Source organism: Balaenoptera musculus, chromosome 18 (genome assembly GCF_009873245.2).
Source record: "Balaenoptera musculus isolate JJ_BM4_2016_0621 chromosome 18, mBalMus1.pri.v3, whole genome shotgun sequence".
Lineage (NCBI taxonomy): Eukaryota > Metazoa > Chordata > Mammalia > Artiodactyla > Balaenopteridae > Balaenoptera > Balaenoptera musculus.
In genome coordinates this window covers 71,301,502-71,315,589 of record NC_045802.1, presented here as the reverse complement: position 1 = coordinate 71,315,589, position 14,088 = coordinate 71,301,502, and the positions used below count along the sequence as shown (strand labels likewise).

The 14,088-nt window shown below is 38.1% G+C and overlaps 1 protein-coding gene across 1 annotated transcript in view; it reads right to left on the bottom strand.

The window, feature by feature from the left end:
- Nucleotides 1-7,854: 7,854 nt before the first annotated feature.
- The window catches only part of LOC118883999 (protein-lysine methyltransferase METTL21E), a 132,063-nt gene continuing 125,829 nt past the window's right edge, over nucleotides 7,855-14,088 (bottom strand). Inside the window, exon 7 of the transcript XR_005017162.1 lies at nucleotides 7,855-10,329. The gene's annotated coding sequence lies outside the window, so the exon portion shown is untranslated. The remainder of the gene's footprint in view (nucleotides 10,330-14,088) is intronic.

The window sequence follows — 14,088 nt, the reverse complement described above, 5'->3', positions numbered from 1 at the left end:
TGCTTTCAACAAAACTGAGAGGGTCTGGTCAAGTTGTCAATCTTGCATAGTTTCCTTGATAGATCGCTGTGATTTCTTTGGCAGGTAACTTGGAAGGAGTTCAGATTCGAGGGACAATAATACATACCAAAGTCCTTTCACTGTTGTCTCTCTCTTTATGTGAAACAAGGTTGATCAGCACTTAAATCCATTTTTTTAAATTTTTTTTTTTAAAAAGGAGCAAAGTGGATGCTGAACCCTATCTCAGTCTAACAATAACAACAAAAGTTTACCTGGTGCCATTGTGTTCCAGGTTTTCTTTAACTTCCATACTACGTGAACTGATTTCGTCTTCACAGCAATCCTATGGCACAAGTAATATTTTCTCCCTTTTATAGAAGAGGAAATTTAGGCACAGAGAGTTCAGTAACTTTCTCAATATCACACAGCTGGCAAGTGGCAAAACTTGAACTCAAGAAACCCAGCTCCACATTCTGTGCTGTTGACCACATTGCTAACCTACATCATATTCATCCACAGATACATGGAATCTCACAGTTTTCACAAATTCATTAGATTAGGGTAATACTCTTCAGTGGAAATGAAATTAAAATATAAATTCAAGTAGAAAGAAAAACAATGTGAAATTCCCAAATATGAACGCAGAACTTGTCCATATTTTTTTCCTTTTTAAACAGCTTTATTGAGATATAATTTATTTACCATACAATTCATCCATTTAAAATATAGTTTTATGATTTTTAATATATTTACAGACAAGTGAAGTTATCTCCATATTTTGAAACAATTTCACCACTACGAAAATAAACATTATGCATTTTATCTGTCACCCATCTATTCCTTCATCCCTCCCAGCCATAAGCAAATGCTTAATCTACTTTTTTGTCTCCATAGATTTCCTTATTCTAGATTTTCATATGAATTAAGTCAGGTAATATTTAGATTTTTTTGTGATGGTTTCCTTTCACTTAGCATAATGTTTTCAAGGTTATCCAACCTTCCACATATACCAATACTTTGTTCCTTTTTTAATGGTCAGATAATATTCTATTGCATGGATACCCCAAATTTTATTTATCCAGTCATTTGGTTGAATGTCAATTGAAGGCAGAACTTGTCCATATTTTTTTAAATTGACAGTGGGTATCATGACTATGATGTATGCAAATTCCAATGGATACATTTAAAAGTGATGTAACAATTTAGTTTAAAAAGTTCAGTATTTACAAAATTGTGTTTGCAACTATAGTCAGAAATTGAATTTGTAATTATTTAATCTTATGATGACAAATGGCAAATAGCACCTAAAAATGTATAAGGTATTCATAGGTTTTAAAAGTTATTTGGGGAGTATGAAATCTAGTTGTTGTTTTTTTAATTCTAGTGTTCTAGCCTTCTATTAACTTGCTAAGTATTGCATTTAAAAGCCTGGTCAGTGTTATAGAGATGGTAGGGGAAGCTGAAGAAAGATCGTTTTTTCTGCGAATAAAATAATACAGACACAAACACACACACACAGGCACACACACATATAGTGCAAAAAGTAATTAAAAAGATAGTATCATTATTCAAAATTAAAATAGTGGCTTGGGATGTTTAAACACAAAGATTACTTGCATGTTGGACCAGCAGGGTTTTCAGCTAACTTATTGATGTTCATTCATTATATTGAATTATATTGATGTTCACTTCATTATAAAAGTTCTTAAGTCACCATGGTTACATCATTCTCAAACCAGGAGAATTTAACAGAATAGCTTTTCAAAAATAACAAATATGATTCAGTCCTTCTGCTACTGTGGATTTAATGACTTTTTTGCAAGTAGTCTCTTGGAACTAAGGAACGTTATAATGGCTACTAAATGTCTGTCCTTTAAAGGAATCAGTAAGGACAATACAGATATTCATTAGGGACAAAATGAAACAGCAAGGGGCTTCCCTGGTGGCACAGTGGTTGAGAGTCTGCCTGCCGGTGCAGGGGACACGGGTTCGAGCTCTGGTCTGGGAAGATCCCACATGCCGCGGAGCGGCTAAGCCCGTGAGCCACAACTACTGAGCCTGCGCGTCTGGAGCTTGTGCTCCGCAACAAGAGAGGCCACGATAGTGAGAGGCCCGCGCACCGCGGTGAAGAGTGGCCCCCGCTCGCCGCAACTGGAGAAAGTCCTCGCACAGAAAAGAAGACCCAACACAGCCATAAATAAATAAATAACTAAATAAAATTTAAAAAAAAAATGAAACAGCAAGGTGGACAAGGTTATGAAATAACGTTAAGTGAAAAAATAAATTAGTATTTAATTATCTTTACACTGAAGTACATGCAAATGATACGGGTCAAAAGGAAAATGGAAACATGAAAACTGTTTAAGGAAATGGAAGTGAGAGATGATTTTTCAGTATATTTCTTTATTAGCATATAATATGTGAGAACCAAATAAACTCAAGAGAGAAAGAAAGAAACATTAAGAATCGCCTCGAGGGATAACCTGGGTTCGCACATGTCAATATACGGATCTGGGTGAATGTGGCTGGAGGGGGAGAAATACACGCCTCTACTGGTTTTAACATCTCCTGCCGCCTGTGCCTTTTCTCTTCCCAGCAGGTCCCCATAAGTCTCTGTTCCTAACCAGTGGAGCACAGGCTCTCCAGGTGTGGCCAACACTGTCGTCTGGTTAACCCAACACCCATTTCCGATTCCCTTCTCCAGTCCACCCCCTCAACTAAAAACTCATGCTCCCACTTTTATTTGCAGCTAGGTGGCCATATGCCACAGTTCTAGACAATTACATGTAAGCAGAAATGTCCAGGGAGATTGTAGTAAAGCCTTTGGTAATTTTTTATTGATGTTGCTGTGAGGTAGCAGATGCATCTGGCATTGCTCCTTCTTCCACATCCTTCTGCCTTCAAGACAAATGGGTGCCTGATGCCGCTCTAGGGACTAGGAGGGAACAAACAGGGAGCCGCACAGACACCAGCCCTAGGACCGCTGAGCCACTGAACCAATGCCAGCATCCACCTGCCTCCGGACTTACTGATATCTGAGAAGAATAAAACCTACTTTTTAAAGCTGCTGTTACCCTGACATGTTATTACTTGCAACTAGAAGCATTCCTAACGTATAGACCTGGTAGTTACTGTAAGTGGAGCTGTCTTGGGTATGACTTCCACACAAACATCTGAGGATATAGTGATGGTAGACAAGAAGAGGCTGAAAGTCGTAGGGGGACAGTCAAGACAAAGTTTCTCCAAACACAATTTTGCTTGGGGCACAGCAAGGTGACAAGTTCTGTAAAGGCAATGAATTTTTTTTTTTTTTTTTTGGCCTCACCGCGAGGCTTGCAGGATCTTAGTTCCCCAACCAGGTATCGAGCCCAGGACCCTGGCAGTGACAGCACTGAGTCCTAACCCCTGGACCACCAGAGAATTCCCAGTAAAGGCAATGACTATAACATTTAGTTTGCCTATCTCTTATCACAAAAGCAGCTCAGTACATATCTGTGAAATTGAATACATTGGCCCTGAATCAGATTATGGAAAATGTTGCACATTTTCAAGCCAAAAGAATCTCCCCATAGGCTTAAAATTACAAGTAATAAACACGGAAGTTACAGATATAAGGACTAGGAATTTTTTGTATTATTTCCAAGTAGCTACTGCCAAGCTATGTGTTGGAATATTTCACTTTGTACTACATAGCACAATTATAATTTTTATTAATTCTTCCCAGACCATGCAAATTTCTTTAAAGTATATTTACACTGTTCATTGGCTCTAATGTAAACAAAAGTCCTACCCTACAGTGATCGGATGGGATTAGAAAGACAAAACAAAAATTCAAATTATATAATTCTAATGTGTAGTATAGCATTTAAAGCTTTCAGATACATACTTATTACATTGGGTTTCCAACTGCACATAGAGTCGTGACTCAGACGGTTCTTTTTTTGAGTAAATATGCATTAGGTGCAATTTTAAGCACTCATTATTAACTCAGCCAACCAGAACAAACCCACTAACAGTGAGCTTATCTGGTTTATCAAGTGAATCTAGACTAGGTTCTTAGGAATATGCTTAAATGTTATATTTATTCATTAGACCTCGCTAGAATCACAAAGTAACATATTCATTATGCCAGGGATTTTTAATGGACTGTTGCGAATGATCTTCTCCAAAATGCTGAAGTGATATAATACGATTAACTTTATAAGCCTGGTGTTAATTCTCATGATGTAAAGAGCCATGAATGAATCACCAACATTATAAAGAATTTTGTTACCTTTGGTCTCTAAGCTCCCTATATGATGTCTTCCCAAACTTCCAACCCCCAGTCTCCATTCACCTTAGAAACTTTGATCTCTTTCTTCTTTACCTGGAGATTCTACGGTTGAACCTGAGAAATTTCCTGAAAGCTGATGCTTCCCCCAGACCACCAGCCAAGGTCCACTGCTTGGGGCTTCTCCTAAATCTAGGCTCCATTGATTTAGAGCCTGAGGAGGTGAGAATAGAATCACTTCTCCAGCATGAACTGGTATCTCTAAAAAAAAGATCATTTTATCTTACATAGCACATACCACATCGACCAAAATGCTGAAAATGATTTAATTTTCAGATTTGATGATCTCCTTATTATTCTCTACCCATAGATTTTATATCTGCAGTATCACTTGGCACTTCCCAAAGGCTTATTTGGTTAGTTTTCTTTCTCCTTCCCCAAGCCTCATAAATAGGTAGGGTTTGATGAAGATTCATTGAATAATGGCTATTTTAAAGTACTATAGATCTTTAAAACACTCAAAGTGTCTTTATTCCTTTTTCATGCCACCTGGCCAAAAGTTTTCTTATTCTTGTGTTTCAAAAAGTCATTAGTCCTACAACATATTATTTCATAACTCACGAAATACACATTGGTTCCACACGTAAGTATCAGCAGCTCACTTGTAGTTACACCTTCCTGTTCCTACCTAGTGTTTCCAGGCTCACAGACATTTACCTAAGGCTCACACGTCACACTTCACTGAATTACAAAATGCTTGGAAAGACCTTCAATGATGAGGGCAATTACCAAAGGGCACACTGCGATTATGCCTGTGTGTGTGCATTCTTGCACTCACACACGTTTCGTGTGTCTAATTAGTGCCAACAGGATCCTGATATTTACAGGGAAGATGTTTTCCATGAGAAACAACCCTATGCTTGCAAAGGTAGGATGCATCTCTGCAAAGGAGAGAACTTTGACTATAACGTTAGCGTGTGTCGTCCGTCTTCTGAACCTTGCTTGCCTTTGTTTATTGCACTCATTTCTGACAATTCAGAAAAGGCCATGTCTAGCAGTTAACATCTACTCAGCAGCTTCATTTCCTGAGCAAACGTGCCTTAAGGACCCTGCCCCACCTCTTCTACAACTCCCTTCTTCAAGGACTTGAGCATTTTATAGACTTGTAAAAAACTGTGTGATATCAGATGATGACGATATACATCTGTCATATACCTAAAGTTCTGTTCCTTCCACACTCCACCTTATCTCTTTTTTTATAACTCTATTTTATTGTTATTGGGATTACTGAATCATAAACCTAAGAAGAAAAAATGTTCCATTTAAAAATATCTTTTATACAATTTGGGGATTACACACATACTTTGAAGCTTCATCACATATTGCACAGCAGTTCTTTAAAATGTCTGTGTTGTATCACACAGCATGAGAGTATTTCAACCTCTCTTGCATTCCCCCCCCCCCCAATATATAACTTCCATGTGGTCAGGGACATTTATACTCAATCCTACATAACCTTGGCACCTAATATAGTGCCTAGCTTATAATAGGGGCTCAATGATATTTGTTAAACAGAAGTATGAAAATCTATTGTTGAAAATATTGACACGTGAAACATTTTTCTTCTCCCATTTTCTTCCAATTATAAATCTCCTTATAAATCTTCCCATCTTTCAATAATCCCTTATACCATCTGTGACCATCTCCATTATTTACTTCTTGGCTCTATGCTCTTCAACTACAGTATAAGTACAGTCATCCCTCGATATCCATGGGATATCTGGATATCCAAAACCCCCAGAGATACCAAACTCAGGATGCTCAAGTCTCATATAAAATGTGGTAGTATTTGCATATAATCTATGCACATCTTCCCCTGTACTTTAAGTCATCTCTAGATTATTTATAATACCTAGTACAATGTAAATGCCATGTTAATAGTTGTACATACAATGTAAATGCTATGTTAATAGTTGCTGATGTACAGCCAATTCAAGTTTCGCTTTTTGGAAATTTCTGGAATTTTTTTTTCCCGAATATTTTTGATCTAAGGTTGCTTGAGTCCTTGGATGTGGAACCTGCAGATATGGAGATCCAACTATAATGCGTCACATTAAAATAGATTCAATGGTTGAACTTTACACTGTTAATGACATATATCCAGCCTTGATCTCTCATTTCAGCTCTAGTCCTGTAACTCTAATTGCACGTAGGGCATTGCTACTTTCAAGTAACATCTATCCTCTTTGTACCAACGTTGTACCCACTCAGCTAATTCATTTCTCCTACCAATAGCATTCTCCAAGTCAGCCCAGCTTGAAAATCTGGAGGCGTCTTCTCCTGTTCCCTTTCCTTTATCTCCTATAGCCAACCAGTTCAAATGACGGGTCCAGTATGAGTTCAAAAAGCCTCCTAAACCCAGCCCCTCCTCCTTGCTTTCGTCTCCATACTCCAATACTGGCCCTCATTTTCTCATATCTGGACAACTTCATTAGCCTCTTGGTTTCCCTTCCTCCAGTTTCTCTTCCCACCGAATACCCGTCCACCCAGCCTTTGACAGCATCTCCAACAAATATTAGGAGTCGACTACGATTTCTTCAATGAATGAATGGAAGAATGGATTCATGAATAAATGCTCTATTATATAAAGTGCCTTAGATCTTTAGTTCATTGTAGTCTACAATCTGACTCTAACTTTTGTCTACTATTTCCAAACTACCCCACCATCCCAGGTAGCTTTCCCTAAGCAGGCCAGAATCAAGTTTCTCTGGCTTTAAAAAACACCCATCCCTCTTTACACATGCAAACTTTGCCCCAAACCTCCATGAATAGATGTCTAGAATGACTTGTGCCCCTCACTAGCCGTCCATATTCTCTGAATTCCTATAACATCCCCTATACAATAGTGATAAATTTTGGCATTCTATCTGCAACGACACTTCACTATTTCTTTCCCATATGTCTTTTTTCTTCAGCTAGATTTACATAATCTTGGAAGACGGATGCTACGTCTTAAGGTCTTTGCTCAACTGACTATGATGATTTAAAGGACTATGCATTTCTTTAACTCTCAACAGGCTTCATTTTACCTTTGTAAGTATACAAAGGTATACTTCCTGCAAAGAATAAAAAGGAAACAAACTTTAAAGCAAAAAAAAAAAAAAAAATCTATACATAACAGGCTCCTGAAAGGAGAGGAAACCACATGTTCTACACCAATTAATTAACATGGAGCGTATAACTCAAGAGACCTTTATAAGTAGAACTTCCTAAACACTTCCATCTACAGCCATGAAACTGAGAAAAAGAAAAGAAAATCAGAATTAGAAGCAGAATATTTTATTGTTTTTATTATTGCTTTCTGAAATGCCCAAATTAACTTACTATTTATTAGCAGTAGGATGAAATGGGAAATATATATATATAAACTTATTCCTGTTGTTGTGGAATAACTATCTAGAGAAATTTATTTAATGTGATGGTTTTCTATTGCTTAAGAATAACAAACTGTACAACCTGTTTTTTAAAAGCATCCAGTAATAGTAAAGTCAAAAGACAGAGAATAAACAGACAGAAATCAGATATCAAAGAAAGTACAATATAATTTTATTAAGGATGTTGTTCTTACAACTCAAAAGTTGAAAATGCTCTTATCGGATAAGTTTCAAAGATAAGAAGAATAACTGAAGATAAGAGTTTATTTTTGACCCTCCAAGGACTAGCAGGCATTTAGTAAAGTATTAGAAATAATAAAGGAAATAACTCACATTTTTTGGCCTCAGGAAATACCCTGCTGTTTATAGAAATAATTCCCCAATCTTTATCCCTTGTTTTTTCAGATAATTATTTCAGTATTCATTTAGCTTTGTTGCTTAATAATAAGAGTTTCAGGGGAAAGATTCTAGACAAAAGGGCTAATATGTAAACAGAGCAACCCCAGGCCATTCTGTGAGGGGAATTGTGCATCTTCTCCTCCCCTTGCATTCTGCTTCCTCTTCCTACCAGGTGCTCACCGTGGGTCATTAGAAGTTTCTAGTCTTATCTGGCATTCCTTCCCCAGAAAACTTATTCTCCAATAAGGCCGACCCTCTTCAATATTTTACCATCACTCCTCATATACACTTGACTCCACACCTTAATGTGAACCATTTCTGTAGCCTCTGACACCTTCTCCTCGCCTCTCCAGATATCCAAGTTTCGTCATCCTTGGAGGTTCCACTCGAGTCTCACCTCCTCTGTGGAGTCCTCCCTGATCACATCAGGGTCTTCAGAAATGCAGCAGAGCTGCAACATTCATACAAATGCTGTATCTTCTCTCCTCAAGTAGGTTTGCCTGTCCTGGTGGAATGATACTGTCGACGAAAATAATCAGTCAACAATCTATAATAGGAATAGACAGACAGGAGTTTTATTTCAGCCAAGCTGAGGACTATAGCCTGGAAGCCAGCCTCTCATATAACTCTGAGGAACTGCTCCAGGGAAGCACGGTTTCAGCACAGTTTTACATCTTGTCAGAACAAATAACACCAAACAAGTCAGAGATACATTCCTTCAAGGTTTCAGCAAAAGAGATCAGCACCTACACAGTGAGTCAGGATGGCCTTGGCCCCAGGGAAGGGAGTCATCATGGAAGGAGTCCCGGCCTTGGCATCCCAGGAAGGAAGGCATTTGATCTTCATTTTTAACGTGGACATTTTTTTACCTCTGGTCAATGCGCCCTTTCTTTTAATAATTCCAGCAGATGTACAATGTGCGTTTGATAGGCCACAAACAGGCTGTTTTAGTTAGCATAAAGTTCAAGTTAACTCATGTATAAGCCAGAAAGACTTCCCCATACTTCAATATGTGAACATTTCTTTTATCAATATCATGTTTTATGCTTCAAAAGACAAGTGATTGGGGCCCAAAACGTGAGCCTACCTTGTTTAAAATGCCTACCTCTTAAGTCTTCACATCTTGTTTACTGCCTTCTATTTTGGTGAGTTTTTGTGGAAACATGTCTTATCTCCCCTGACAATAGGAGAAGCATCTTAAGAGCAGAGCTATGTCTGATATTGTACGATTCAACCACCAATATGAGCAGTATCATATACGGACTAAGAAATAACTGGGAACTCGGGAAATATCTGTTGAATAAATGTAACATAGTGGTTTAGAGTTCCAGCATCTGGAATCTAAGTATGGTTCTGTCACTTGCTACCAGTGCAGTGTGACCCGGGGGTTGTTATTTATCCTCTACCAGCCTCAGCGGCTGCATCTGTGAAACATGACAGCATCAGCGATTTTCGGTACTGCTTTGGGTATTCGCAGGGTTGTAGTGCTTTTAGCAGTCTCCTTCCATCCATAACTGGGAGAACGGCCATGTCTGCGGTGAGAGACAATGCTTTATTTAAGAAATTTTAACTATCCCATTAAACTCTCTGCAGAAAATTTACTGACTCTTATCACAGTATTTTTCTGAAGTTTTCCTTCCAAACTGATAAAAGTATGGGAAAGCAATAAAAAAAAAAAGGAAGCATTTATAATATATATGTTCACTCTTAATAACCCAAACAAATGATACTGCAAAAGTCTTTGCTGTCAAATATCACTTTGTAATCCTCTAGGGGTATCCAACCTCAGTTAGGAGCAATAGGCTGAATTCTAGAGACGGTTTTGTGGTGGTTCATTGCAGTCTTGGTGGAAGTCTTTAACCCATGACACTCACTTCAGTGAAAAGTTCAAAACCACCTTCAGTCATTTCACACATAACAACACGTACTTGCTTTGTGCTATTGCGGCTTGGCTGCAGCATGAAGCTACACCAAACATGGATCTGAGCCTCCAAGTGGCAGGCTTCTGGAAAGTTAACATTTGCTTACCTGCGTGACTCTCTGATTCTCACATGCCAAAACAATTAAAGAAGCAGGAGTGGGTTAAAAAGTGTCCTTTTTTTTTTTTTCTTTCTAAGTCATTGCACACAATTCCTCTGCATAATTTGTTTTCCATTTTGCAGACTTCAACATCTTGTTTACCACCGCTCAGATGGACTGTTTCTATTTGGAAAAGGTTCTGAGTTTCTGCGAATTGATTAAGAGTGAGATTTTGCAATATAAAAGGTAGTCATTATTCAGTAAAAAGAGGCATTGCCAATCCATCGTGAGTGTGTGCGATGAGGCACGTGCCCAGGAAGTGAGCTGACTCTGGACCTCTCATTCAGCGGAGCATTACTTATCTCTTGTGCAAACCTTGTCTTCCAGGCATTGTGCTCGGCATTGGGAGTAGATCAATTTCCTTGCTTTAGGATCCCATATATTGTCTTTTGTATTTGCAATTTGTAATTAAGATGATCTGATTAGCAAATCAAAGAGAGAAACGTTACCATTCCAGAAGATCCATCTGAACACAAGAAAGAGTTTAAAAATCAACCTCTCAACAATGTGATACGGTCAAATTAACTTCCTGGCCATGGTCTTTAAAGGTCTTCCATAAGAGCGCCTCTCCAACTTCATTATGTAACCCCCCGCACTCTTTCAAGCCATGAAATATATTATCTGAGCTAAAGTAAGTTAGTCATAGGCTCTGTGCTATAAATGCATACTCGATTTAGCCCTTTTAAACTTTTATTCCACTATTTTTTGCCATCCTCTCCCTCCTTGGAAAATACTTTTTTCTACTCTGTGTCTACCAAATCGAGACCGCTTTTCTCAAATTCAATCAAATAGAATCATTTCTTCTAGAAAATCCTTTTACGCCAAGTTTCAGTCACGATGTTCACTCGAATAAAGGACATTCCACTCAATCTCATACAGTATCTAGATTATTCTAAAATATAAGTGTAAATATGCATTTACTATGCACCTTGCACAGAGCAGCTGTATAATTAATATCTAATGAATGCATAAAATTTCCTTCAATTTCTCATCTCTCTGCATGAAGAGTCTTTCCAATATACCATCTATCTCTATTAGTGTGCATTTTGGCACATCAACAGTTTTGTTACAAAGAGAAACCAATTACAAAGTTATAAAGACCATTAGAGATACTTAAAAAAAATGTGTGGGGTTTGTGTAAAGAGAAAAGTAAAGGTTTAGTCATGTAGTAGTATGAGCCATTTCAAAGGGGCCTTTGATTTTTAGAAGTGAGTCCTGGGAAACGTAGACTAAGACGAATAGAAGAGATGATTAACAAGTTAGCCCCAGTTTTCTAAGAAAACACACACACACACAACTGGTCAAATCATAAATGGTGTCTTTTATCCAGAAATTTCAGTAATGAATAGACAGATCCAGGAAATTTGCACAGAGAAAAATAGATTTCCACGTTAGTCACCCAATGGATGTAGATTAGCAAAACAGTTACAGTTCTAAGCTGGACTCCCAAAGGTCTCCTTGGCCAGAAATGGTGGAGGCCCATAGAAACTTCTCAAATTAGGCCAGAATCCTGGGACTGACCTGACACAGAACCATAGGGAAGCTGGAACAGAAGCCAACATTGACCTCAGCATGAGAGTGCTGAATACAAAACACCATCAAAATTTTAAGAGAATTACCCTTAACTACACAACAGTCAGAGGAGTGAGCAAGGATAAGAACGCATCTTTTTAACATACCTCTTCTGAGCTCAGAACATTGGCTCTTGCCTAATATCTGACAATAGAAAATATTATTTCACCCGTTTTGTGTCAGAATCAACCCCACGATAAGACCTTAAGTCAAAGCATGATAAGTGGTTGAGGCTATTTCTCACGTAGACACGGCAATGCTGAGGAACGTGGATGTTAAAAGGGAAAATAGCAGTTTGTAGGACCTAAACTGAGAAAACAGAATATTATTTATATAATATATATTATATAAATATATAATACATATATGTGTGTATATATATATAGCTTAACTTATTAAACTTGATGTTCCTTTCCATTGAATGCCTTATTAAAGGAATGGGAAAGAATCATTGCTTGGTTATTGGCCCCAAAATATAGTTTTCTGTCTAAGTGTATCTCAATACGCGGTCACTTGAGACAGTGACTCAGAATTGGGTGCTGAAGGGATTTCAGCAGAGATGCCTTCTTTATGACTTTGCAATACAAACGTACAAGTTAATCAAATGCCATGAAATTTTTCCTTGCTAATCTATGCAGCCAACACTGTATTGGCGAGTAGCTGTTTAAATTTACAGCTTCCAAGCAGAGGAAGTTTGCTGACAGGTAGGACACAGACCGTCTTAGGAGGAAAACACCCGTGAAAGCAATTTTTTTCAAGTTCTTAACATCCTATGCCCCACCTCTGCAACCAGTCCCAGGAAATGCAGCTTTTGAGTCGTGATGCACAATCTATTGGCTTCAAACCCTGCGAGAAGTTGGATGGGAACCATCTTCGGACTTAACTATATCCTCTGTCTACCGTGTGACTCTCAACACATGCCTTTTTGTGTGCCTGTCCTCAGCTATCCCCTCTCAAGCATCCTGCTTCTGAGTCGGTGAGCTAGGTTCAGGAACCCCACGTCCACCTTGCCCCAACCAAGTGGCTTCACTGTTGATCTTAACCAGTACTAATCAACTCAGCCCTTACATGTAAAATAGACCAGACAGAAAGCAGCGTGTCCTCGGTCATCTAATTACATTACCTTCAGCACATTCTGTTCTTTTTTTATATTTTTTGATCTTTCACTCTTACTAAACTTAATAATTTAACACCATATCTGATTTTTTAAATTCTACATATACACACAAAAAAAGGGAGACTTGAGGGACGAGGTCAGACACATAAAAGTGTGATCTCCCCAGTCAGAGCCAAATTCCTAAAGGGTGAGCCCATTAAATGGCCAAACAAAATAAGACACATTGCTAACTTCATTTTCAAAAAGTTCCCACGTGTAGGTTTATAAGGGCTTAGAGGGATGAGTTGCCCTCAATTGTGTCTTGTTTAATTTGGCCATTTAAAGGGCTGACTCTTTTCTAACTTGGCTCTGGTTGGAAATATCACACCTCTACGTGTCGGAACTTGATCCTTAACTTGGCTTTTTCAGGGCCCATTAAATGTTTCTGATTTGGTATCACTCTAAAAGAATGTGTAAGTGGTTTCTTTGCACTAACGTCTGGACAGATTGGGGTCAAGTGTGATTTGTAGGTTTCCACTATTAAATTATTTCACACTCCCTCACCCCTGCCTAACAGCTGTAAGCTCCGAGTTCATCTTCTGTGTGGGAGGCCAAAATATTCTGAGATCAGACACTAAAGAAGTTGGATGTACACATTGCAGTTGCAACAAAACAAAAATGATAGATGGCTTTGTAGAATAAATGTGTTATCTTTACCAAGGGCTTCTCATTAACACTTTTTACTTGGAAAAAAATAAAGAGGAATTGCTTAATCCAGCAGATAGAAGGCAGAAATTATGTCCTTGTTTCTGTCCGTTTCTTCACTTATTAAATGGAGAGACTACTATTTCTCACAGGATTATCTAGTGTATGATTTAGTGGGAAGAAACTCAAATGGGATAAACTCTGAATTCCTTCATGGAAATGCACTGTATTTGTTTCTTTCCCCAAGAAAGAATTAACTTCAGCCTACAGAGACACATAAAACACTAGAAAACCTAAATTAAAATAATTTAGAAAGAAGATTCATGAAATGGAGTGAGGAATGAGTAGATGGGTCATGAATGTCAGAGGCAGAAAACAGCATTGGAATCCGGACTTATTAGCTTTCTAAGCCATTTCACCTCGCGGAGCCTCAATTTTCTTATGTGTAAAATAGAAACCATACTAATTTCTACCTCACTGGGTTTTTGAGAGACTCACATGAGACTGTAGACGTAAAAGTACCCTACAGAGTA